A 26,310-nucleotide genomic window follows, 5' to 3' on the forward strand; every position below is an offset into this window, starting at 1 on the left:
ATGAGACTCAGGGTTTGGCCAGGAGCCTGGGAAACTCACGACTCCCGCCCCCACAGTTCTGGCCACCGTCCGGTGCGCACGAGGGCGTGGCTCGAGTTTCTCGGCTCTCCGCTGTTTCTCGCTTTCCCCCCCTCCCGCTCTTCCTCCTCTCCTGGGCTTCAGCTCCAGCTCCACCCGGCCGGCCCGCACATCTCCGGCTAGCCATAGGACACCCAGCTCCATATCATCGAGGCAGCTGGGTACCCGATGTCGAGGCCAGGGTCCTCCCATGGGGGCGCCAGCGGCGGAGGGAGCCGTCAGGGGGCCGATCTGAGGAGCTGATCAAGTCAGACCAGGTGAACGGCGTGCTGGTGCTGAGCCTTCTGGACAAAATCGCCGCGCCCGTCGACCAGATCCAGCTGACCCAAGCCCAGCTGGAGGAACGGCAGGCGGAGATGGAGGTGCCATGCAGAGCATCCAGGCGAGAGCTGAGCAAGCTGGGCAAGGCACACGCCACCACCAGCAACACCGTGAGCAAGTTGCTGGAGAAGGTGCCGCAAGGTCAGCGTCAACGTGAAGACCGTGCGCGGCAGCCTGGAGCGCCAGGCCGGCCAGATCAAGAAGCTAGAGGTCCAACGAGGCCGAGCTGCTGAGGCGCCGCAACTTTAAAGTCATGATCTATCGGGTGAGCTGGCGGGGTGGACCGCGCCCGGCTACAGCGGTCTCGGGGCTTGGGGTGGGGGGACCTGCCCGCGGTGCGTGCGCTCCCGCCAGGCTGGCGTGGCTTGAGGACACCCTCCTTACGGCGAGCGCTGCTGGAGGTGGAGTGGGGTGGGGTGGGGTGGGGGTGGGGTGGGAGGTGGCGGGAGCAGGCGGCGGATTCCTGGAGCGCGCGGAGGGCGCGCTCTGGACCCACCTGCAGAACCCCCTCCCTCTGGTGACAAACTCGCAAAAGTTAGGGGGCAGAACTCGGGGACGCTCCCCTCGCAGACCGTTCCCAACTCAGCTCTGTGAAGTCTTCCTACTTGGCGGAGGTTTGAAACCAGGGGTCCTTCGGCCGGTGGGCCCGCTGTAAGCGGACACTGGCGGCGCGGCCCGGGTTTGGGGCCTCCGGCGCTGCCCGCCCGATATAGCGGGTGATTCAGGGCTCAGGCACGCACCGGCGGGGGCTGCGCCAGGCGAGGGACGCGACCGCCTGCACACGCCCCCGGACCCGCATGGGCCTCGGCTGCCCACGCGCCCCGCATCATCTGCCCTGGCCTCCAGGCACTTCAGGCCCTTAGGGATACCGGCAGCGCTCCCGAGCCCTCCCCTGCCAGATGGAAGTAGGCGCGGGGGTGGGGACGAGTTGGGAGGAAACGGGGTGCGACGTGAGGGTAAGAGGCCTTGGGGGGGGGGCAGAGTTGACAGTCCCTGCCGGGTCTGGCGATCTAGGCGCGGAGAATCACCCTGCTGGCCTGCGGGACCGCGGAGGCGCAGGCGGACAGGCGGGAGGAGGCTGGCGCACGCCAGGCTCCGCCCAGACCGCTTGTTGCTTCCTCTCCCCGTTTTGCGCACCCGGATAAAAATGACACTTTTGTTATCATAACCGCAAACAAACCTGGAAATCTACAGTGTTATTGGTCTCTCCACTCCCCCTCCCCAGTCCCATTAGAAGTGGCTCTGAGCAGAGGGGCTTAGTGATCTTTAGTCCAGGTGGGGAATGTGCCTTCTCCTGCGCTGTTTCCGGGGGGCCTGGTGTTCCCACCCAAGGAGGGTGTGATCCTGGGGTGAAGGGGTTCCAATCTATGCTCTCTCTGCCCCTTCCTGTCCTTACGGAAGGGAATGGGAAAAGAAAACAAAGGCTAGATTTCCCACAGCCTCTAAGGTGAGAGAACCTGTCAAGGGGCTGTGGTTTCCCTGACTGCACCAGGGCCTGGTCAAGCTGGGTTCTGAGAGACTAGCTGGGATTCAGTGAGGTCCTTGGCTGGGTCTCTCTAGGAGGAGCTAAGAGGATGCAAATAAGGACAAGTGTTTGGGGAACAAGAGGCTATGCCGTGTCTTCCATCAGATGTCTTGGCAAAGCGAAGTGAAGTGCTCTCCCCTCCCTCCAATGCCCATGGGCTTCTCCCAAGTGGTACTAGAAGCTCCCCCAACAGCCATATAGCACTATCTGGTAGAAAATGTCTAGAGCTGTTTCCACTCAAATCTAACTGGAGGGTGTGTGTGAGAGATTTTTAAAGAGATCTGATTAGCCCCTGAGTTGGGAGGTGTTACTGAGGAAAGAGAAAAAGAAGGAGGAGCACCCAGAGGTCTTGTCCAGCTCTTTCTCCACAGCCCGGTGTATCAGAGAATTTCGCCTTGAAGAGCTTGGATTCGGTTTGCCCTCCTCACTCTAAATATCCCAGACCGTAGAGCGTGGGGAAAGTTCTCAGCCTCGAGGTGAACCTAGGTCAAAGGTGGAGATGCTGAGATGCGTACTACAGGGGCTGCTCCTGTGCCGAGGCCAATGGCATCTCTGTTTGCCCCCACCAGCAGCTGGCGGAATCTGGCCATAGTGTGTCTGTGGGGGTGGGGGTGGGGTCCTAATGTCACAGGGTGGCTTTGACTGCATCTATACTTTAAACCAGGGCCAATAGGTGGCAGAAGGTAGAGGTAGGAAGAATGGCTCAAGCTGGAGACCTGAGTCCCTAAACCACAGAGACAAACAACTAATAAGTAACAAGGTTCCAGCCTGGAGGCGCTCAGTGGTAAGGAAAAGATTCTAACAACAAGGGTGGGGGCTCAGGAAGCCAGCACTTCCCTGAGGGGGCAGAGAGCAGATGTCCAGGTAGGGGCAAGGGGCGGCGGGTACTCAACTGCTAAAGGAAAAGCAGAGCTGCTCCTCTCACAAGGGTGCAGGCCTGGGAGAAGAATGAGGTAAAAATAGCTCTGCGCCTTGGCAGGCCTAATAGGGAAGATTGGGGCGGCAGCAGGCTGGGGGGTAGGATGCTTGGGTGGCCAGGCAGAAGAGAGAGACTTGGACAGAGGCCTCCTGGGAGAGTGTAGGTTCTCAGAGTTGGAGCAAGGGAGAGGACGCTGTATTCCCACTGCAGATGCTTCGGAGGTGATGATGTGGCAATGGGGGCAGGGTGGAAGGGAGAATGAAAGGCGGGGGAAGGCCCAAACCGTGGGATCAGGTCATCTGCCCCCCATACCTTTTCCTGGAGGGGATAAAAGGGGAGATCCTTGTGGTGGCCTCACCCCATATTCAAGGTACTGCTAAGACTTAATGATTTCATGGGTTCCCCCTCCTCTACCCCCATGAAATTCAGCACCTCCCACCCCAGGATACAGGGCCTTGAACCCACTTCTGGTCATTACTGTCCTCTGGCATTTCCCTATCTCGTAACAAAAACTAGCAGTTTGGCATCCCATCCTATCAGGTGACACCTAACTAGGCAACAGCTAGTGAAGGAGAAGAATGAAATCTACTAGTAGGTAAGGGTCGGTGGACTGAGAACTGCTGCTGGGAAGATCGGACGGATCATGGGCATTGCACAAACAGGAGGGCGTGATCATTAAAGATCCAATTCTTCATATAACAATTTGGATATTAGTGTGTTCTTTTAGAATGCAGAAAAGGGGGGGCTAAAATGAAATAAACATTTTCTGGAACAGTTTGATGAGACAGTGATCTACACAAGACCCATCAGACCTGTTCAGAATTAACTGAAATGAGACCAGGAAGCATTTAAGGGATTAAGGGCTTCATAGGCTTTAAAAATGAGGGCACCAAGGCTGGAATGAGGAGCTTGCTGGCTTTTCCTCCTAAATCTTAACCTCACCCGTATGGCTCTTTCCTGGACTCCAAGGCAAATCAGGGCTCCTCTTATTCCAGAACTTTTGTCTCCAAATATTCCAATGTGGGGCACTTGTCCCTCTCATCCCCCTAAGCCCTAGTGGCCATGGAAGAGTGCTTACCACATCCTTCCTCTAAGAGCTGAGTTTCCTGGTCACTGGATCCAAAGCAGGGAGGGATATTTTAGGGAGTAATCAAAGACCAAAGGGAAATAATACTCCTCCCTCTGATTTTTTTAAATAAAGTCTGACTATTGTAAAGGTCAAAATCAAGGGATACAATGGCACAGAGTAAGCAATTGATTATAGAGAAGCGAGAGGATACTGTTGCTAGGCAACCAACTTCAGAGATGGTAGTGGTTTGTTGCATTCATCAAAGAAGCATACCATTGTGAATATTTCATTATTCTGCCAGCTACAGATTTTTTGAGCTGGAAGATGCTTCAGAGATAATCAACTTCAGCTCCTTCATTCTATAGCTGGGGAAGTGGAGGCCCAGAGAGGGGAAGTTACCTGCCTACTGTCCGCTCAAGTTAGTAGGGGGTCAAAGCTGGGGCCAGAACCCAGGTCTTACCCCTTCTTCTGCTATATTCTCTGCTCCCCACTTCCTGCTTCCATTTCCAGGCTCTGCAGCAGAAATCAGTGTGGAGGTTATTCCAACAGAGGGTTAGTTCTGGCTCCTTCATTCTCTAAGGAGATAGCTGCATGGTCCTGGCACTGGGGCACTGTGGTGTCCGCTGTGTGCGCGTGTGTGTGTACGTATGCAGGTGCAATCAACATTGCTAAGGTGGCTAAGGTTGGTGGCCAAGAGCTGCTCAACCTCCTAGTACTGAAGCAAAGGCAATGACCAATGACAGTGGACCAATGACAGTGGGAGGGAGAGGAGGGTATGGAGGGTAGAGTCGTAGAGCTCCCTGGCCAGGATAAAATTATCCCTAGCATGGACTTTGCCTCTGGCTATCAGAGGACCATGCTAGCTTTCTCCTTGGCCTCCCTTCTCCTTGTACTCCACAGGGCAAGGTTGGCACCTGCTACTTTGTGTTTTGTGGCTGAGCTTTTACCCACCACTGCTATCGCTGGAGTCACAGTAGTGCCCCTAACCATCCCCTCTCCTGACTTCTCATGATGGTCCAAAGCCAGGTGTTAACTCCAGCCCCTCAGGAGGCAGAATGGGAGCTGCTGCTAGCTCTTCAAGGATACAGAGCCCACCTGTCATAAAGAGCTTGGTTTTGTTCCTGATTTCTCTGTGCATCTTGGTGTCTGATATCCCAGGGTGTGGGTAGGGGAGGGGGTGGCAAAGGGAGGCAAGGCGTGGGGGCGTGGCCAGAGGGAAACAGCCAGGATGCCCCTCTTCCGCGCCTCTCCCTCTCCTTATCCTGGGCGGCACCCAGTGCCTACACCCCTGCCCTGGGGAAATAATGAGAAATGGAATCAGCAGCATAGGACTCTGAAGACAGTGGAGTTGTTTGCCTACTTGCCTTCTTTTTCACTCATCAGAGCCTCACCAGCTAGAGTCAATAACTGACCTCTTGGAGAGCTCCTTTAAATCCAGCAGCCTCTCTTACTCCCCTCACACTCCAGCCTTAACAGGATCATCCCATGACCATGGCTGGGTAGGGATAGAAGGCAGGAGGCTAAGGATAGGAGTGGGGAAGATTCTAGAGGGAAGAGAGAGGAGGCTCACGGGAAGAACAAACTGTTGCTCACCCAGACGGCCTGGGTTTGTCCACTTTCAACCCCAGTGCCCTCTTGATGAAAGCATTTAAAATAATGGTTCCTTTCAAGCACATGCTGCTCCCTTTCCCCTACTCACCAACTCCAATTCTGCATACCCACTAAGGCCTCTTTCTCACCAACTCCATCCGCACCATCTCAAGCCCCGGCCCCAACCCTTGCCACTCATCTTAGCCCCAAGAAAGCTGAAAGCACCCTCTGACCTGGCCACACCCAAGATACGTGCCTTTTGACCTTCTGCCTGAGACTGAGCCCTTTTTGACCTAAGCCTGAGACAGTGCCTGAGCTCCCACCCTTTGACCAGACGCCCTGGACACTGCCCTATTACCCAGAGCCTGTGCCTCTGCCCACCCCAGAGAAGCCGACGGCCGGTGGGAGTGCTTAGAGTCTCCTGGGTGACACGGGCTGTGGGCATGGAGTGTCACGCTCCAGTCCACCATCAGCTCCCTGCTTAGTGGTGGTGGGCCAGCCATGGCAGGCCTCTTGCAAGCCCTGGGTGGGCGGCAGGTATTGTGAAAACACTCTCGCATTATGCAGGATTCAGGGCGAATGTGGTGTGTGCAATGGGGTGGGAGGTGAAGGGACGGGGCCCTCCCCTCTTGGTTTCTGTCTTAATAGTAAGCTTGGCACCACACTGAGGCTGCACCCAGTGTGCCCTGCATGAAATTGCATGAAACTGCGCCATGGCATCTGATTCTCCTTCCCCGTCCCCTTTTGACTCCTCCTCAGGGACAGGCCAGTTTGGCTCAAAGCTTCTTTGGACGGGGGCCCTCATGAGGCCCAGGCCTGGGGTCTGTTCGGTGCCCTGTCCACCCCCTCCCATGTAGCTGAGAGAAAACATTTACACTTATTTTTCCTTTTTTTTTTGAAAATGTTTTGCAAAGGGATCCCTTATGTTTGCCAGATCCTGCCTTGGGCGGGGCACCAAAAGCTGCCAGCTCAAAGGCCTGAAGGTTTGTTTTGGCTGGCTCTGGTGTGGATCCACTCTAGCTTCCCCTATAGCACAAAGGGGTTTCTCTGGCTTCTTTTTTTTTTTTTGTTTCCATAATCATCCCCTAAGAAGTCCTTTTAGATGTTTTCCTGACGGTCCGTCCTCCGCAAAATTTTAATAGTACAGATATGCTATGTCCATCTGTGCTGAAGCTATTAATAATTATCTAAAATCACCTCTCCCCTCAGAATTAATTTCCACCCTTTTGAGGCAACATTAGCTCTGTTGAGAGTTCTGCTCTAGCAGGAAGGACCCTCTGCCTCTGGTGTCTGCACATCTCGGCAATCTAAAGTATCGATCCTGGGTTTCTAGGACTTTCCCTCTTTTCTACACCTCTCCCCACGTCTCGCACCCTCTTTAACTTACTCTACAGGCAGATCCTGGGTCTCTGAATGCCCTCTCAAAGTCTTCTCTGGCTATTCCCGGGCAGTAGTTGGGGACAGAGCTCTAAGTCAGAGGCTCCCGGGGTGCCTGACTGGCTCAGTCAGTAGAGGATGTGACTCTTGATCTTGGGTCATGAGTTCGAGCCTCACGTTGGTATAGAACTTTAAAAAGAAAGAAAGAAAGAAAAGGAGCTCTTAGAGTTGTATGACATTGTCCACTTCTCCTAATAAATGTGAAGTGCCTGGCCAAAGGAGCTAGGCACATGACAGAATAACGTTAAATTATAATCATAATAAAATCTTTTCCTCCTAGACCAGAGGATCTTCCAAGTTTATAAGCTTGGGGTTGGGCAGTGGAGTGGAAGGCGGGGCTTCTGAGACTCCTGAAACTCATCTTGGACTGATGCCTGCCTGGGCTGGAGAACTGTGCTTGGTGGGGGGCAGGGAAGCTATTGCATGCTTTTGCTCAGACCTGGTCATTAAAGGTACTCTGGAAACCGAGCCTGTTGGGAGTGGTGGTTTTGTTTAATAAAAATGTGAAAACAGAACAAGGAGAGCCCTCCTCCTTGCACCCCCTGAGGCCCTCCTTTGCTGTAGGAGCTACTGCCAGGGCAGTAGAGGGGTGGGACAAGGGTGCCTGGCCATTGTGCCTGCCCAGGTTGGGGGAGGTGCTTTGGAATTGTGTTGAGAATTGGTTATTACAGCAACAACAAGCTGATGGGGTGGTAAGACAGCACTTCAAACCTATGAGTCTGGAAACACAACTGGAAAAGGGAGAAAGGAAAATCCATTAATGGGAGGGGAAAAAAACTAAAATCATAGTAGTATATCCTCTGCAGAGCCAGTCTACTGGACATTGTCCAGGGACTTAGGTCAAGTTATTTCTTCCCCATCCCCTGACCTTCCCACCAAGGCAGCTCCTCTGGTGTAAGCCATCACTCTGGGGGGAAACCTACAATGAATGGGGTTAATATATTTCCACAGACCTTTCTGGACTGGGAGAGACACCTCAAATCCAGGAATAAACCTCCCTTCACACAAAGTTGTTCCCTGATGTTCTGTTTGAGACCTTTCATCAGGAATTAGGAAGATGGGATTGGCTACATGAGGTCTGCAACTCTGTCCCTAGCCCTGTTCACTTCAAAGCTCAGCTGGCAAACACCTTTAATCTAGGAAGCCAGAGGCCAGGAAAACCAGTCCAGCTCAGCCTGGGGGCGGGGGAGCAGGGATGCTGAGGGGGTGGGGCAGGAGACAATGTCAATTTGTTTTCCAGCAGCTGGGACTGTTTCCACAGCTATTCCCCGCCCATCACCATAATCCTTCCCTACCCCATCCACATTGTCTGAGGTTTAGTGAAAGGAGGGGTTCTCTACAACCCTTTGGTGGAGCATGTGTGGGGTTTTTAGTCAGAGAGGCTGTAAGAAGGAGATCAGAGCTGAAATTTGCGATACTGGGGCTACAGGTAAATGCTGGGCGGAGAGGGATGAAGAGGTAGCAGAGAGTTTTAGAACATGGAAAGTCCCTAAAATGGTGTGTACAAGGACTCGAGTAACAGGCAGAAAGAAGTGACTGTAAAAGGAAGCCTAAAAGGGGTACAACTGGAAATAAGAAGGAATGTTAACAGAGGTTTGGGACCCTCTTAGACTCAACTAAGAAAAACAACCCCTTCAACTCCTCTGTGAGTGATAAAGAGGCAGAGGGATGGACAGAATGACAGTACTAAGCCAGCTATGGCAGGTGGAGACTACAAATGTCCAGCATGCCCTGAGGCCAGATCACCTTGCCTGCTGGGAGGTGTGAGGTTGATAATGAGAAGCTTGAAGTGGCTTGATGCCCAGCAGTGCTGGTGCCCAGTCTGGGAGAAGGGTGGAGCCAGCATTCTGTCTTTGTCCTTGCTAATGCATATTGACAGGGAGGAAGGAAGTTGGGAGGGGGGTGTTCCTAAGTTTTCAGTGTAAAACCAGGAAACTCTGGGGGGGATGTGGATGGGAGGGAAGAGGAAAGAGGTTGAGGGGTGGGGAGGAATTTCTTAGCAGGTGGTGCTGAGATACAAGTGGACAATGTGTGTGTGTGTGTGTGTGTGTGTGTTGGTATGAGAGGGGTCAACTCATGTTGCCTCATTTTCTCGGATGGGATTTTTAAAAATTCACCAGGAAACAATCTTCAGAAAACCCTTTGAAAAACTACTGTTTCTCATTCCTTCATCCTGAAGTCCCTAAAGAGATCTGGGCCAAAGAGATCCGGGTTTATGTTTATGTTCTTGGATTATGCCCCTTTCCCTTTCTGCTCAGCCTCCCTACCCTTCTTGTGGGGAGTGATCCTGAGATTCTGAAATGTTGGCCCAGGGTAGGATCTTGGAAAATCTTCCCAGAATGGAAAACAGTGCTGGTGCTAGGATTCTCCCAGGGGAAGAGGAAGTACTGGCTCTGAGCGCTCCAGATCTCAGGGAATTTGGGACCACTACCCGATTCCTGGCCCTTAAGCTCGGTCTGGGGAAAAAGCATGGACAAATTTTGCCCTTCCATTCCAAGCCTGGGAAGTCAGAACCAGAAGATAAATGTCCATGCTGGGGAGAAAACACGCTCTTGGCTACCAGCCAGAAAACTGTCTTCCCTCTGCCTCTCTCCAATTTCTACGTGGGGAGAATAACCACTGCTGGAGCAAATCAGCTATGAGGTCAAGGGTGGGGGCACAGGCTCAACGCAGCTCTCCTTCCTAAGACTGGTTCTGAAATTATTTGGAGTCTGGGAAAGGCACTTCCTTTCATATCCTTCAAGCTACCCTAGCTGCGGGGTGCTCACTGCGTGAATGACTCACTCCCCTACACCCACCCCTAAAAGGCTTCCCAAATCCTTTTGCATTTGGCCTGGCTGAGCAGTGCAAGACGTAGTGCACCAGAGGCGCTCTGCTGCATTCCAAAGTTAAATTGTGTTGCCTGCGACGCAAGGGGTAAAAGTGAGTTTAAAGTAAGATGCGTGCGGGGCGCCTGGGTGGCACCCTGGGTGGCGCACAGCAGGTTAAGCCTCTGCCTTCGGCTCAGGGCGTGATCCCGGCGTTATGGGATTGAGCCCCACATCGAACCCCTCTGCTGGGAGCCTGCTTCTTCCTCTCCACTTGTGTTCCCTCTCTACGCTGGCTGTTTAAATAAATAAAATCTTCAAAAAAAAAAAAATAAAAGTAAAGACGCATGGATATATACGTGTGTAGGACAAGTTTTGGGGGCTGCAGAGATATTGAACCTAAGTGCAATGACACTACAGGCCAGTCTTCACCACCAAGCTTCTCGGTTCCCTCCTCGCCCTGTCTGTATGAGTTGCCATTCATTCCAACACTATTTACTGGCGCCCATGCCGTATTCAGCTCGGTACCAAGGCTCTGGGGCCTACACCGGTGAAAGTGCGGGCCGATGTCACCGGTTACCACGTCGCCCCAGAATCACCACCATCCTGCCTCGAGGTTCGCCCAGTGTCCTCAGGTCCACTGACCCAGCCCTCCGCTCTGCCCCTCACCTCCATTGGCTCTGCTCTCCCTTTAGGGCAGTAAGAAACTACGAGCCAAAGTGAGCATCGGCAAGTCGTTGAAAGGGCGAGAGGCGCTGCCGGAGAAAGGAGGCGCGAGCTGAGGTGGGCGGGGGCGAGCGGAGAGAGAAGCTTGCGAGCCGCTCGAGCTGTCGTCCGGCGAGCGGTAGAGTGGAGGAATCATCCCGAGAGTCGCGCGCCGAGCCTCAAGCGACAGCGCCTGCGGCGCGTGGAGCGACTTTAAGAAGGCCCTTCTCCAAGGAGAGAAGATGGAAGACCAAGGTGCGCACCCTTGAAAACCTGGAAGACCGCCTCAAGACCAAGGGAGAACCTGGAGAAGACGCGGCACACGCTGCGAAAGGCGCATGGAGAATAAGCTGGGCCACGCGCCTGCGTCCGCCGACGCGCGAGCTCAAGACCTCGCGAGACAAGCTGCCGCGTCCTTCCACGCCGACCACGTGAGTCTACGCGCTCCAAGACAGCGGTCTACAAGGTGCGCCCTTCACCTTCACGTCAAGGAAGATCCGGGGGGGTGGAAGTGCTGAGCCACCGAGATGGTGGAGGTGGCGCTCGGGCGAGGCGGAGGCGGCTGGAGCTTGCGCAGGCGGCTCCGCCTGCTAGCGCGGAGCAGCCCCAGGCGTGCACCAGCTGCTGGCAATCACGGAGTCGGATGCCGTGTCTGGTGGACAAGAGTGCACAGCGACTGAGGCTGCAGCGGGGCTCTGCCGGGAGAGCCCCCCGCCCCGCTCTTCCCGCCCCCTCCCCATGCCTTTCCCTCTGGAACTTTCTGCTTCTCAGCATTCTCTCTCTGGCCCCGCACGAGGACTGAGAGCGTTCTAAATTAGACAACACTGCCTCTCCAGGAGCACCCCTCTCAAGTCTTACAGCTGTTAAGATGGGAGGGAGGCGAAAGCTCCGCACATGGATGCCCCGAGTTTGGGCCTGGTGCACCAGGTGGGAATGGAGAGGGAGTGATCCGTGTCTGGTGGGTCAAGTCAGAGGGATCTTAAAGAAATTGCTGTCATTTCCATGGTTGCCCCCACCCCACTTTGGGGTAGGCTACCTTCCCCAACCTCCCCACCTCACACTCAGTACCAGCCGCTGTCATTCCTGTTCACTGAGCTCTTCTTTCTCATCTGATCTCTGGAGGCTTCAAAGTCAAATTACCATAAAAGGAAGAGTGAATCCTGAAGAGGGACCCTTGCCCACATGAGAGGCCCCATTGACTGGAAGGACTTGAAAGCAGCTTTTGGGAGAGCCTGGGGCAGAGATCGGGGAGAGAGGGGCAAGAAGCGAAACAGTGACCCTGGAATGAGAATCCCAGCACGGGTTGTATCTGTAAAGGGGTCCCAACAAGGAAGACTGTAGCCAAGCAGAGCCCTGGAGAAAGGAGGGGTGGTAGCAAGGGAACACTTAACATGTTTATGCATCTGCAAGAGCAGCACATGGCTATGGCTTTGGGAAGGGAATGGGAAATAGTAGAAAGTGGAAATGATTAAGAGAGGAGAATTCTCCTCCAGCAGCATGAGAAACACAGGGCAAGCATCCCATCTTAGTGGGGTTCTCAGAGAGGACATTAGGGACAAATTTTCAGAATAAGGAGGGAGGACAGTGAAGGCGATGAGTAAAGAGGAGAGAGTAAGACTCATCATCCCTTAACTGAGATCTGAATAGTCTGCGACTTGGCCGCAGCCATTTCTCAAGTCAAATGAGGTTCAGAGAGGGGCAGCACCAAGGACTGCAGAGAGCTGGGAGGTAGGATGGAGGCGCACTGGTGTTAGGCCAGGCCGACCAAGCTGAGCTGGAGGCGAGATGGCGAAAGTGTATGGAGCAACCGCGGCTGGCTCACTCCTAGTAGTTTCTTCTCAAGATCCTTCCCAGAGCTAAGTATCAGAAAGCTGCAAAACTTGCCAAGACCTCTTTGCCTTTATGGGTTCCTCTCCTGAATTGCTGGGGATGACAGGGATCCTGCTTTCATCACTGTTGTCCACTGACAGGTTCTCCTCAGGACACTTCAGTCCCCCTATTCCTCTCCAGTAAAGGCTGACTTGTCAGAAGCAAGAGACAACTCCTTCCCCTTCAAGCACAGCCCAGGGAGGAGGATTAGAAGGCTTCTTTCTCCTCCCCACCTCCTCTGTCCCTGCTTTGCTTTTTAGGAGTTGCAGCTAATTGTTTAAAGAGGGGGTGGAGGGAGGGAGCTGGGGACACAAACTTTTTTTTTTTTTATAATACACAGCTTGCTTCTACCTTCACACCTCCGCCTTTTTCTTGGTTTCCCTTCTCTCTCTGAATGGTTGGAGACTCGCTTCAGCTGAGGGGATGGGGATTGTGGGACAAGGTCCCTTGGTGCTGATGGGCTGAAGGGGCCTGAGTTGTGGGCAGATACATTTCCTGTGGGCCTCCTGGGAGCCTGTGCATTTGCTGCTGTCCTGGTAACGCAGCACTGACCAATAAACCTGCTTTTCTTAAAGGATCTGTGCTGGACCTTGTATTCTCCAAAGGCAGGCTGAGTTACAGAGGATAGGAGAGAACCGAGGAGAGGAAAGAGGAGAGAGACGGTTGGTTTAAACCTGCCTCGGGCCTGGGATGGGAAGTGGGAGTGGGGTATTACTTAATCCCCATTATAGAGATGAAGAAACACAAGAGTGACTTCTGAAGTACTGGTGAGTGGCAGAGCTGGGATTCCTAAAAGCCAGGCAGCCTGGCTCCACAGTCTAACTTGTTTAAAGAGTCTGTAACCCTCTACTGTCTGGATCCAAGCTTCTCTGCTGTCAAGGTGTTAACCCTCCAGACACACTGTGCTTAACTCTACTCAGTTTGAGCTTCCTTTAAGTCTGCTCTTCACTGAGATCAGAATCCAGGCCCAGAGAAGGCAGCCCGGAAGGGGAAAAGTCAGAGACCCTGACTCAGAGGGCTGAAGCGTCATAGAAAGGATTCAGTACATGTCATATGTGCCAGTCATAGGCCACACAGCATAGTTAATTCTCCCCATAATCCTGGGATGGGCACCTATTTCCGCCCTTGATCTATGTAGCCTCTTTTTCCCCTTTGAGACAAAGCGCCTGCCCTACCTGTCCACAGCTCTGGATTTCCTAGGGCAATGGACTCAAGTCCTATGTGGGTTCTGCCTGTATATCGGAATCACCCTAATGAAAACAGTGTCATTTCTGGGGCTCCATCCCAGTCTTCTGCCCATGACTCAAACAAGCTGAGTCCTTCCTCTTGAGCCATGCATTCCCCTTCAACCCCCCGCCCCTGCCACCAGGACAAAGCACAGCAGCGGTTTGGGTTCTAAATCTCCCAGAAAGGGTTGGCTTCCCACCAAAAGAAATGAAAACTGATGCCGAAAATTCAGAGCTTGGGAGCCAGAAACTTCCCTCCTGCCAGAGAGGATCCTTCTTCCTCTGGATCAGCTGTACAGTTGTGAGAAGCACAGAATGATGTCAGGGTCCCCCAGCTGTGGATAACAAGGCCAAGGAAACCAGGAGAAAGTCCTGGGATACCAGGCCATCATTTACCTTTCTTATCCACAATAAGGCACCTGACACACACACAGTCCTTTTCCTCACAAGCCATGCCCCTCACTGGTCCACCACATTTTCAGTACCAGCACAACTGACTTTGCTATTGTGCCTTCCCTACCCAGTTTTATTCTGGGTAGCACTTTGTTAAGAACAGTCCTAATTCTCTGAAAAGCCACATTTCTGCTGGCCCCTGCTCCATGGCATTCCTTCTCTACACCCTAAGTGTGGGGCCGCGGCTTCCCTGGAATCAGAAATTACTCTTTTCCTCTTCTCTTGTTGCTGCTTGAGGGGAGAGGGAGGACTGGTCTTAGGACTGATGAGATATCAACTGCCTACCAGTAGGTTTGATGTCATTCCAAGGTCCAGCTGACAAAGCATCTTTCCACAAACTAGTCCTGAACTTGCCCACCCATGATCAGCATTATTTCCATGACAATAAACTAGGGGTATTGTCTTCTCAAAAGAGTCCCATCAAATGTGACCTGGGATCTAAGGAAATTCGCTATAGCCTCAGATTGAGTTTATCAGGTCTCTAAATGGTACCTCAAAGCCCTAAGAGGTAACTTTCTATTGTGGGTCAGAAAAAACAGCTGCCGCCAGTCTCAGACTGTTCAGACCCTCATCATGCTCCCACCTGGAGTATTTGAATGGAATTTAGATCCTCTTTCCAATCCATTCCCCACATTACTGCCAGATAGAGCTAGAGATAGAAGATCTAGAGAGACAGATTTTATTTTTATTTTATTTTATTTTATTTTATTTTTATTTTATTTTATTTTTATTATGTTATGTTAGTCACCATACAAAAATGCATCATTAGTGTTTGATGTAGTGTTCCGTGATTCACTGTTTGCCTATAACACCCAGTGCTCCATGCATACGTGCCCTCCTTAATACCCATCACCGGGCTAGCCCATCCCCTCCCCCTCCCTCTGAACGCCTGTTTGTTCCCAGAGTCCATAGTCTGTCATGTTCGTCTCCCCTTTAATTTCCCCCTTCATTTTTTCCTTCCTTCTCCTAATGTCCTCCCTTGCTATTCCTTATGTTCCACATGTAAGTGAAACCATGTGATAATTGTCTTTCTCTGCTTGACTTATGATACTGATATTTTTAAAAGAAAACACAACTGACAGTTTAAATGCCTTCCTTTGACCAAGGGTTAAACTTAGTGACGTGGCTCACAAGATCCTTAAGAATCTGGTCCCTGCCCTAGTTCTTACTGTTCTTCAACATGCTCTTTATGGAGTTTGCTGGCCAGAAATGGCCCACACATTTTCAAGCCTGTGGGCCCCTTGCTCAGGCTGTTCCTTCTCTATGGAATGGCTCCCCCTTCTCACCTCCCTCTGGAAACCAATCTTTTCCCCAGCTCCACTCCAGCCATACAAGCTCATTCCCTTCTCAGGGCTCCCATAGACTTTATGTCAATAAACACTTGTTGAATCAATGAATGAATGACAAGATTCTTTTCTATTGTGTCATAAACTCACCTCAAACTGGTTTCATCAGAAGCAAAACAAAAACAACAACCAGGGAGGCGCCTGGCGCAGCTCAGTTGGTAGAGCATTCAGAATCGCTGATCTCAGGGTCGCAGGTTCCAAACCCCACGTTGGTTATAGAGATTGCACAAAACATAAAAAATAGGGGCACCTGGGTGGCTCAGTCAGTTAAACATCCAACTGGTGATTTCGGCTCAGGTCACGATGTCATAGTGGGTCAGGGGACTGAGCCCTGTGGCACACTCAGCAGGAGTCTGCTCGAGATTCTCTCCCTCTCACCTTCCCCTCACTTGTGTATCACACATTCTCTCTCTCACTCTTTCTCTTTCCACTCTCCCTCTATCTCTTTGGAAATAAATAAACAAATCTTAAAAAAAAACAAGAATGAAAAAAGAAAAGCTGAAGACAAATACAGAAGGAATTAATGTAATAAAAATTCTGGTAATAGGTCAAGGGTGTCTGGATGCAAATTCTGATGTAGTATCATTGGGAGTTTATCTCTCCTTCTATTTTCTCTTTTCCGTTGTGTTTGTTTGATTAATAATCAGATTTTCCCCATGGAGTTGGCAAAAGGCATGACCATCAATAACTGTAGGCTTGTGGCTTAACAGCTAAACAACCCCAGTTAAGAGGGTTTCTTTCAAATCCTTCAGCCAGAATTGCAGATATGATGTCCATTTGTTGGCCCTCAAGGTCAGAGATAAGTCATAAATCCGAGTTCACAGTACTCTGACCACATCTGGTTCCATGTATGACTTCTAGAATCATAGAATGAGAGCGAGAAGGAAGGCTGGTTTCCCCAAACAAAAATTGGGTTGCTGTTGTCAACAGAAAGGGGAAGGATGATGGAGCAGACAAAACAACATATGTTCTTTCCCACTGATCTGATTTGTGATACTGCTGCTAAGAGCCAAGAGACGGAAAAAGACAACATATCTAGCTCTTGATTTTAAAGATTTTATTTATTTATTCGACAGAGATAGAGACAGCCAGCGAGAGAGGGAACACAAGCAGAGGGAATGGGAGAGGAAGAAGCAGCTCATAGTGGGAGGAGCCTGATGTGGGAGGCTCGATCCGGACGCACGGAGATCACGCCCTGGGCCGAGAGGCGGCTGCGCACGGCTGTGCCAAGGCGCCCCTAAAGGGTTTCAAACTGGGAAAAGCAGATGTACAAAACAGCTCAGGAGAGGACCGTAAGAGAGGTAAAGCAAAATACAAGGCAGTGACACTAGAGAGGGGATTAATCCTGCTCCGAGAATCATGGGTTCATATAAAGGAGGAAGGGGCTTCTACGTTGCACTCTAAGACGTGGGTGGGATTTCAAATTGATGTTGCTGGAGGGTGAGATAGCATTTTTACATGATTTTTGTGTGCACAGAGCCTAATGGTGTCTCAAAATATTGCAGTGGTTAATGCTTATTTGGTTGGAAATATAAAGAAAAGACATTGGCCATAAAGGGATAAAGGAACCTACATTGGAAGGCTGCCAGATCCCACGGACTCCAAGGGTCGCTGAACAGCTAAGGTAGGAAGAATAGGAACCAGGGGGATCTCCAGGGACTTCTGAGAGGAGAGTTGATAGATAGCCTTCTCTAACATGCTGACATTAATGGAACTCAGCCCTAAGGGCTCCAGGCACTGTGCCTCTCAGTTTAAGAGTGGAAGATTCCTGGTACAGAGAGAGATCTGATTAAGGCAGTTAACATCAGTGTTCACCTGGATTTAATAATCTATGGCCAGAAGGACAGGATTGATGTAATACAGAGATAGCTGGCTGCAAGGACCCATTCCAGGCGTAGGATTGCAGAGTGGAGAGGAAGACAATTCGGGAAAGAAGGATTTGTTGAGAGCCAGGCCAGGACCCAAGAGGTATCTACTAACATGGTAGTATTCAATAAGGTAAATGAATGAAAGCAGTGATGTGGGACAGGGAAAATTCTCCAGGCAAAGGGGACAGAGTGCGGAAAGGCAGAGGCAGGAAAACTGAAGGCATGATGAGGAACAGTTAATAAATTATGGAATGTGGGAACTAAAAGGGTTTTAGTTTATAGATGAGGCAACAGAGGGTCATTTTACAGAGGGACATTGCTGCGGACCACAGGAGAGAAAGTAATTTTATCTGCACTAATAAGACTCAGCCAAAAGAATTTTCAGAAGAGGTGGTCCTTGAGTGCTAGGAATAAAGATACGTTTGCCAAGGGGAGGGAATCAGAAGGGGAGGGAGGATGGAATTTGAATTAAGGCAAGGGTGCCCACCTTTAGGAAGATCGTGGGGAATTGGAAGGGGGAGCAGCAAAGTGGCCGTGGGTGGTCAGAGGTGGGGAAGGACCATCCGCTGGGTGCAGACGCACTTCATAAACATCATCTCAGGTAATTCTGATTGGTATTGGATGTCCCTCTGCTCTTAAAAGCCCCTGCCCTTTCCCTCCAGGGCTGTGTCTCCGGCTGGGAATTTGACCGTGATGCTGCCCCCTGCCTACAGCTGCCTTGTCAAGGATGGAGATCTTGTCCTTTCTGGGCCAATGAAATCCCCTCTCTGCAGCATTCAGAATTTTTGATCTGACAGCCACAGAGACTGAACACTTTCCCCAACAGCTTCAAGTCCTTACAAAGGATGGGTAGAGCTTGAGTGAGATGTTTACAAAGACTTTCCCTCTGGTGAGATTCCTGAAGTTGCCCTTCCCAGGGTGTGGTTGTTCAACTCTTTATTGGAATTTGGGAGAAATCCGGTTTCCTTCAACGAGTCTCTCCTGATTTTTGCAATTAAAAAAAAAAAAAAATTGCATGGGACGCCTGGGTGGCTCAGTGTTAAGCGTCTGCCCTTGGGCTCAGGGCTGATCCCAGGGGTCCTGGGATTGAGCCCTGCATGTCGGGCTCCACTGCTCTGCTGGGAGCCTCCGTTCTCTTTCCTCCCCTGCTTGTGTTCCCTCTCTCTCTGGCTGTTCTCTCTCTCTAGGCTGTCTCTCTCTCTGTGTCAAATAAATAAATAAATAAATAAATAAATAAATAAAATACTTTTTAAAGAATTGATAGATAATGATAGCTAACATCTATTGAGGGGCTGCTGTGAGCCAGGTGCTGTATTGAATGCTCGGCAGGTTATCTCATCTAATCTTCTAGCGACCTTTGAGGAGGTGGTCTCATAGTTCCTATTTCATTGAGGAAGAAGCCGAGGCTCAGGAGCGTCGCTTACTTGGCCCAGGGTCACACCGGCTGCATGGTGGGGTGGCTGAGGAGAGGACCCTGCCAGGATCAGGCTTTTTATCAGCCATACTTCACAGTTAACTTGAGGTTAGTCGTCTGATTAAAGAGGCATTTAATGCTACAACTAATCAAAGTCAAAATTCTGTTCTCCATTTGAAGATGTGGGTGCTGAGACTCAGGGAGGGGGGAAGGAACTTGGCCAGGGAGCTGCACAGTTCATTCTGTGTCAAAGCCAGGATTCAAACCCAGCATGTCTCACTTCAGCCCCATCAGCTTTGTAGTTAATGCAGTGGCTCTATTGACACTCTACAATGGTCAAAGGAGGAAGAAGGTCTAGGAGACAGCAGGGAAATGATTGACAGTACCACACTCTACAGCCATGTTAAATAAAATGCGAGGAAGAAGACTTTAGCTTTGATGAGGATATCTCTGTGTGGCCTTCAAGAGCACTGTCCTATGGAGAAAAAGGACAGAAAAAGCCCTTGGTAGAACAAGTGGAGGTGAGGAAATGGGGGCCATCATGGGAAGGGGGATAACTTGAAGGTCAAAATAGGAAGAAGGAATATCTTCAGGAGACAGAAGAGAAGAATAAGGAGAGGAGAATTGATAAAACTCAGAGGGGAAGGATGGTACCAAGAGCACTTCTACTCATTCACTAAGTATCTAAAGAACACCTGATGTGCCAGCACTGGGAGACACAAAGGGGAGCAGCAAACAGGTAAGATTCATTTTCCTGGAACTGACAGATAAGAAACTTCATGCAGTTAAATACAATGAGAATGGTAAGAGTTCACAGGAAACAGCACATAAAGATAGCTATTAACACACTGGGAGCAACTGTCAGTGAGGTAGTTACACAACACAGTTACACCGCTTCTCTGAGCAGGTGAGACCAATGGGTGAGAAGGAACACCATGTGCCAAAGCTAGAGAAGGAAAAAGAATGGCATGTGCAAAGGCCCTGCGGTGGAAAAGCGGACTAGCTGGGATTTAGCGGGCAGGAGGGAGGTTGGTGGGATAGGCCGGGCCTTGACGGGATAAGAAAAGGAGAACGGTTTATCCTAAGCCCCATGAGGAAGCCACTGAAGGACAGAATGACATGGTATGAAAGATGTTTTAAGCAGCATAGGAAAAGAGCTTTGCCTTGAAAATATTGAGGAGGGAGGACTGTACTTCAGACAGGAGGAAGGAGACGCTCTTCTCTATTATTTAGTATGATGGGGAGTTGGGCAGGTCTGGTGAGCCTCTCTGTTGCTGAGCCCCACAGAGTCCCATCATACACACAAGCTGTCCTTGCTCCCTTTGGTCACCACGGTGACCCATTTATGCTACACCCACAAGATGCTTCTCCAAATCTCTTCTTTGCCATGTCTTCTTGATTTAGAGTTTAACTGCCAATCCCTCCAGGGAAGAGAGAGTAAATAAAGTTTCTAGAACCTTACAAAATCTGAGCAGTCTCAATTCCTGATCTAGCTTACAGTTCCTGAGTCTCTCTGAAATGATAAATAGAAACTTATCCTACTTACTTATTGCTATGTAACAAACCACCCCAAAACCAGTTTAAGATAATGACAACGTTTATTTTGCTCATTAATTTGTAATCTGTGTCAGGCTCAGCAAAATGGTTCACCTCTGCTGCTCTTGGCCTCTGTTGGGGTGGCTTGAAAGCTGGGGGCTGAATCATCTGGGGGCTGGCTCCACTCACCATGGATGCTTGCTGTCAAGGGCCTTAGCTGGACTGTTAGCCAGAACACCTGCATGGTGCCTCCATATAAGCCTGGGCTTCCTCAAACTGTTCCCAGGGTGAGTGTCCCAAGGGTGAGTCATGTGGAAGCTGTGGCCGTGTTTTATGGCCTCACCTCCATGAAGTCATGCAGCATCATTTCCACTGTATTCTGTTTATTAGAGGTGAGTTACCAAGGGAGTGCATTCAGACTCTGCCTTTAAATGGGAGAAGTATCAAAGAACTTTGAACATGTTGATAAACCGCTACAGTCCATGGCATGGACCCTGGTTTATTCACTTGCTGGGCAGAAGGTGGGCACCTTATCTTTCCCCTCCTTTAGACTTTTCCTTGGGAATCCAAGTTAAGCCTGGGGATATAGTCAAGAAGAGCAGCTATTTGGGCTCTCAAGTTAGACACACTTGGATTTGAACCCTGGCTCTGCCATTTACCAGTTCTGTGTTCTTGGGTAGTCGCTTAACCCTGGGTAAGCCTCCTATTCTTCATCTGCAAATCACAGTGTCTTCCTCATGGGTCATTATAAGGATTAAGTGACTTCATAGCTGGTTACTAATATATACTCCAGAGTAGTGGCTGTTCATAGAAACACTCATGTTAGCTATTGCTGACATGATTATTCAATATATGTTTATCAATATTTAACTCATGCTTAGCTGAGTTCTGGGCTAGATGCTATATGCTGGAATAATGAAAATGAAAAGACGGGGTTCAAGCTTCCAGGAACCACAGCTATATTCCTACAGGAATATATATATATTTTTAAGTAATCTCTACACCCAACATGGGGTTTGAACCCATGACTCCGAGATCAAGAGTCGAATGCTCTACCACTGAGCCAGCCAGGCACCCTGGGGTGTGTTTTAAGCATGCAGGCAGAGTCAGGCTTTGGAGTCGAGCCAGATCTGATTCTCATTCATGGTTTGCCCATAGTTTCTAGTTGGGAACTTGGACTATCTTTCACTTTCTCAAACAATTTTCTCAGCTGAAAATGAGAATTACGGTAGTACCTACCTCACTGGGTATCAGTGAAGATCAAATGAGATAATCTAGGTAAAAGCTTGCACAATTCCTGGAGCATGGTAATTACTTAATGCGTGTTAACTATTTCATTTCATTTATCAGGAAGTAAGCTAATTAAGGAGACGTTGCAGTCCAAGGTAAAGAGCGCTATACTGGACGGGAAACAAGCTGCTAAAGGAGTCAGGCAGGGAAATTAACTTTGCCAGGGAAAAATCTCAGAAAGCCCTGAAGAGGTAATGTGGACTGGGCTTTGAAGAATGAGTAAGGATTTTCTGGCTGGAAATGGGAAGAGAAGGCAGCATTCCAGGCGGAGGAGGAAGATCTGCAAAGGCATAAAGTAACGAGGTGTTGACATGTTTGGAGGAAGGGGATAAAGTAAGGTGTGGATGGAGAGAAGAAGGCTGCAAAACAGTTCAGGTCAAAGTATTGACTTACGTGGGAGAAACTGCAAGCCATCTCTGTAAGCTGGGGGGTTGGGTGTAGTGTGGAGAAGAGGCCATTTGGGGGCTGGAGAGAGGTTTTATAGGTGGAGCCGGATAGGCTCAGAGGAACATTTTATGTGTGCATGTAGGGGAGAGCAGTGAGGAAACAAAGGCCATCCGCTGAGGACCTCAAGGGAGGAGGCAGTGTTTGAGTGGATGGAACAAAGCTATGGGATGGGTACAAAAACCTGGCTCTAGGGCGCCTGGGTGGCACAGCGGTTAAAGCGTCTGCCTTTGGCTCAGGGCGTGATCCTGGCGTTATGGGATCGTTATGGGATCGAGCCCCACATCAGGCTCCTCCGCTATGAGCCTGCTTCTTCCTCTCCCACTCCCCCTGCTTGTGTTCCCTCTCTCCTGGCTGTCTCTATCTCTGTCAAATAAATAAATAAAATCTTAAAAAAAAAACCCTGGCTCTAAACCCACCTGGTATACCTCTGAGTATCTCTGTGATCTTGAGTGTCACGCTATTTTTTTAAGATTTTATTTATTCATTTGACAGAGAGAAAAAGGAAGCGGAGCGACAGGGGAGTGGCAGGCAGAGGAGAGGGAGAAGCAGGCGGAGGAGAGAGGGAGAAGCAGGCAGAGGGAGAGGGAAAAGCAGGCTCCCCGCAGAGCAGGGGGACCTGATGTGGGAACTCGATCCCAGGACCCAGAGATCATGACCTGAGCTAAAGGCAGTCTCTTTTTTTTTTTTTGAATATTCAGATATATGCTTTTAATATTCATTTTCCAATTTTGTAAGTAACTAAGATCTTTAGAATAACTCTTTGATGTTCAACTCGGCTATATTTTTATTTTTATTTATTTTTTTTTTTTATGGTGCTCTTTTTTTTTTTTTAATAATGATTTTTAATTATATTATGTTAGTCACCATACAGTACATCCCGGTTTTCGATGTAAGGCTCGATGATTCATTAGTTGTGTATAACACCCAGTTAAAGGCAGTCTCTTAACCACAAGGCCACCCAAGCGTCCCAGAGAGTGTCACATTATTTTGTCCTCAGTTTTCTATTGGTAAATAATATGGCTTCTCTCTGCTACACGTATTATTGTGAAAAGAAAGAGATAAGTAAGTGCTTTGTAAGCAGTAAATAACTAACAAGTATCAGACCTTATGTTATTAGGAAGGCCGTCAATTGCATGGAATAGCACAGCCAAAGCAGAGTTCAGGTGAGATGGAAGGTAAGGGTATCTGTTCTACTGTTCTGGGGTGACGATAAACCCAGGAACACCCCCTGCCCCGATAAATCGGTAATTTCCACACTGGGACTGGGCTGGGTCACAGGAGGACAATGGGAAACTCAATTCTACCACCAGTGACTTTACCAACTGTGCTATAGATGCTTTCACCTCTCGCTTGGATTTAAGGTGGTCCAAAGACCCAAATCTGGAGTCTTTGGCTGGGCTTTAGGTATCTGGGGAACCATCAGAGTCTGTGAATAAAAGCTGTGCTGTGAATTTCTTGGGGCTAGAATCCATAGTCTCCAGCCAACTCTCAAGAAGCACCTCCTCACCCCCACCCCCGAAGGTTAAGAGTCATTGATTTTCTCATCAGAAATAGAGAAAATTTTCCCCAGAAAGGCAACAGATGTTCGTTTTTAATTTTTGACTTCTCTGAACTCTTCATTTTCGAACCGTGGATATGTTTCATTGAACCATGAAATGAAAAGTTTCATTGAAAAAGACTCATCAGGGCGTTTGGGTGGCTCAAATCGGTTAAGCGTCTGCCTTTGGCTTGGGTCATGATCCCAGGGTCCTGGGATTAAGCCCTGCATCAGGCAGCCTGCTTCTCTTTCTCCCTCTCCCTCTTCCTGCTGCTCTCCCTGCTTTTGCTCTCTTTCTCTGTCAAAGAAATAACATCTTGAAAAAAGAAAAGAAAAAAAAAAAAACTCATCAGGGTTATCTGGATGGTGCCGTAAGGGCCCTGTTTAAGATTTCATCTTTATACCTCTTTGTAGTAAACACAATAAACACAAATTTTAATAGCTGTTATTTAAAAAACCTGATAATGTCAGCGCGCACACACCCCCATTCCATTATGCAAGTACATCCCTATTTTGTAAGGTAAAATGTCTACATTTCCTATAAACTACTGGCTTCAATGCAGTAGAACTTGGAATCGAAATAGACTAGACGAAGAAGAAAAAGGTAGGCAATTTCAAGTATTTCATCTCAGACTTATAAAAATAATGCGTATATGTGTCACTTCACATGAGCTGTCGTCTGCCTTCTTGTGAACCCGCCAATGTGCGAGCCGTTGGCGTTTGATGCTGAAGCGACGGAACGGAGGACAGGGTTAAATCCACTATCCTCTCCCCAGCACTCTAGTAATTACTCTATTTCCACGTCATGTTTCCGGGTGTGTGTGTCCCGACTCACGCAGAAACTGAAGTTCAAAGCAGGCAGGAGTCACCCATGTTCTTTTTGCTGTCCCCAGAAACCCAATTCTGGCGTCGGGCCCCCTGAGGATCTGGCGATACCTGGGGACTGTCTACTGGTTGATTTCCACGTGGTAAGTGGCTTGCAACCTCGCCACGTGGTGCCAAGAACTGGGAAAAGGGAAAGCAGGCAGGAGAGAGCCGCATCAGGGGCATTTAAAGTGTCCTGACGTCACGCATTGCCAGGAACTCAGCTGAGTTTTCAGCAGGACATTCCGTCATCTTCCCTCCCTCCCCCGGGTTTCTGCCCAAGGCCACGGCTCTACGGCTGCTGCGGCGGAGGGAGGAGCACTAAGCGCTCGGAACAGCCAGCACTGGGGCGTTCCCAGCCGAATGTTGGCCCGCCCTTTCTCAGAGGCTCTCCTCATTGGCCAGTGGGTGGGGCTTCATGTGTACCGTATATGCACCAGTGCCTCTGGGTGGCCGGAAAACTGGCCGTCTCATGAATTATGCAGCAGCGGCGTGTCTCTGCCAGGCTGGGGCTGGGCGGGGATTGGCTGGAGGGGCTGTAATTCAGCGGTTTCCGGAGCTGCCGCGGCGTAGACGGGGAGGGGGAGTCTGGGGTTCCGACGTCGCCGCAGAGCGAGCGAGCCCGAACCGGATCCTTGACGAGCACCCCTGCTCGGCGCTCTTTCTCCGCGTCTGCCAGGAGAGGCCCCGCGGCCTGAGGGGGCCCGCGGCCCGCACCCCGGCGGCGCAAGCGCAGCCCCGGCCTATCGGGCCCGAGCGCGAAACAGGTGAAGGGGTGAAGGGTGGGCCGCCCCCGACGTCCCCAGGCTCGGGATTCCAGGGGGGGCGCGGGAGGGGCCGGGAGCCTCTGCAGTGTTTGGGGGAATTGTGGATGGAAACTTCAGTGGGGCGGGGGGGAATACGTGGAGACGCGAGGGTCGATCTGAAGGGACAACTCCCGGGATGACAGGAGCGGGCCTCTGAAGGGACAGGGGGCGCTGGAAGGAAGTTTCGTTCTTTGGAAAAAGGGCAGACGCCGAGGAAGAGAGAAAATGGGCTTAAGGGGGAGGACAGTGGGGCGAGGGCATTCCAGGGTGGGGGTGGCAGGAGTAAGGGACAGCCCCCCGACTTCCTGCTCCCTGAGGTTCTGGGGACGTTCCGCCACAGGAGCAACTGTCACGCCGGCAGAGATCACGGGCAGAGGGTGGGGGTGTTGCAAAGAGCTTTTTCCCCTCTCCCCGGCGGTGCCCGGCGGCTCCCGGCTGAGCCAGTTCCTCGGCCTTGCCCTGTTCCCTCTCCTTTAGGAGCCAGCTCTACCCCTCTAGAGGTAGGAATAGGTGTCTTCCCCCTACGGTCCCACAGGCTGGTTGGTTGTGGGTAGGATTATTGCATAAGAATCAAGTTTCCTGTAGGGAAATTGACAGTCTTGTACTCTTTTTAAATTCCCTCCCGTCTTTTTTTTCCCCCTAGATTAAACCTTGCTTCCCTCCTCCCCTTCTAAAAACAAAACAAAGCAAAATAAAACCCCCATTAAGCCAGTTCTAGAGCGAAATAAACCTTTCTTCCTTGACATTGTTCTTTTATAAAGACCTGGTAAACTTGGCCAGAAGATAAATAATCGAGCCCTTGCGTTTACTGGATTGTGGTGTTGCTTAATTGCATAGGACAGAATGAACCAATCGAGAGTGGGAGTTTTCTGTCTTAGAGCCAAGATGTTGGGTAAAGGCAGAGGGAAACAAAGACAGGCTGGCCTTGGCAAAGCCATGTGTGCAAACTTTACCTGTGATTGGGGGGTATGATTGGGCTTAAGTTAGCAAAATTCAAACTGTCATCCAAGTTGCTTTTTCCATGTTTAGTACACATCTTTCTGTGTTACATCAAGTGCGTGTGTGGTATTGACACACTTCTTTAAAAAAATTAAAATGTACATAAGGTGTATCTGCTGGTTTTTATCCTGTGTGCACCTATGGGCTATATTCTGTGTATGGGTTGTAACTTTTTGGCTGGCTGTGCTGGTAAAGCATTGGTTG

The 26,310-nt window shown here is 50.3% G+C and overlaps 1 protein-coding gene and 1 pseudogene across 4 annotated transcripts in view; both read left to right on the top strand.

Moving 5' to 3' along the window:
- On the top strand, positions 1-24,626 carry LOC121105067 (annotated as a pseudogene).
- STAT3 (signal transducer and activator of transcription 3) overlaps positions 1-26,310 on the top strand; it is a 98,896-nt gene that overhangs the window by 7,088 nt on the left and 65,498 nt on the right. The gene's annotated exons all lie outside the window — the stretch shown is intronic.

Source organism: Ursus maritimus, unplaced genomic scaffold (assembly GCF_017311325.1).
Source record: "Ursus maritimus isolate PB19 unplaced genomic scaffold, ASM1731132v1 scaffold_24, whole genome shotgun sequence".
NCBI classification, from domain to species: domain Eukaryota; kingdom Metazoa; phylum Chordata; class Mammalia; order Carnivora; family Ursidae; genus Ursus; species Ursus maritimus.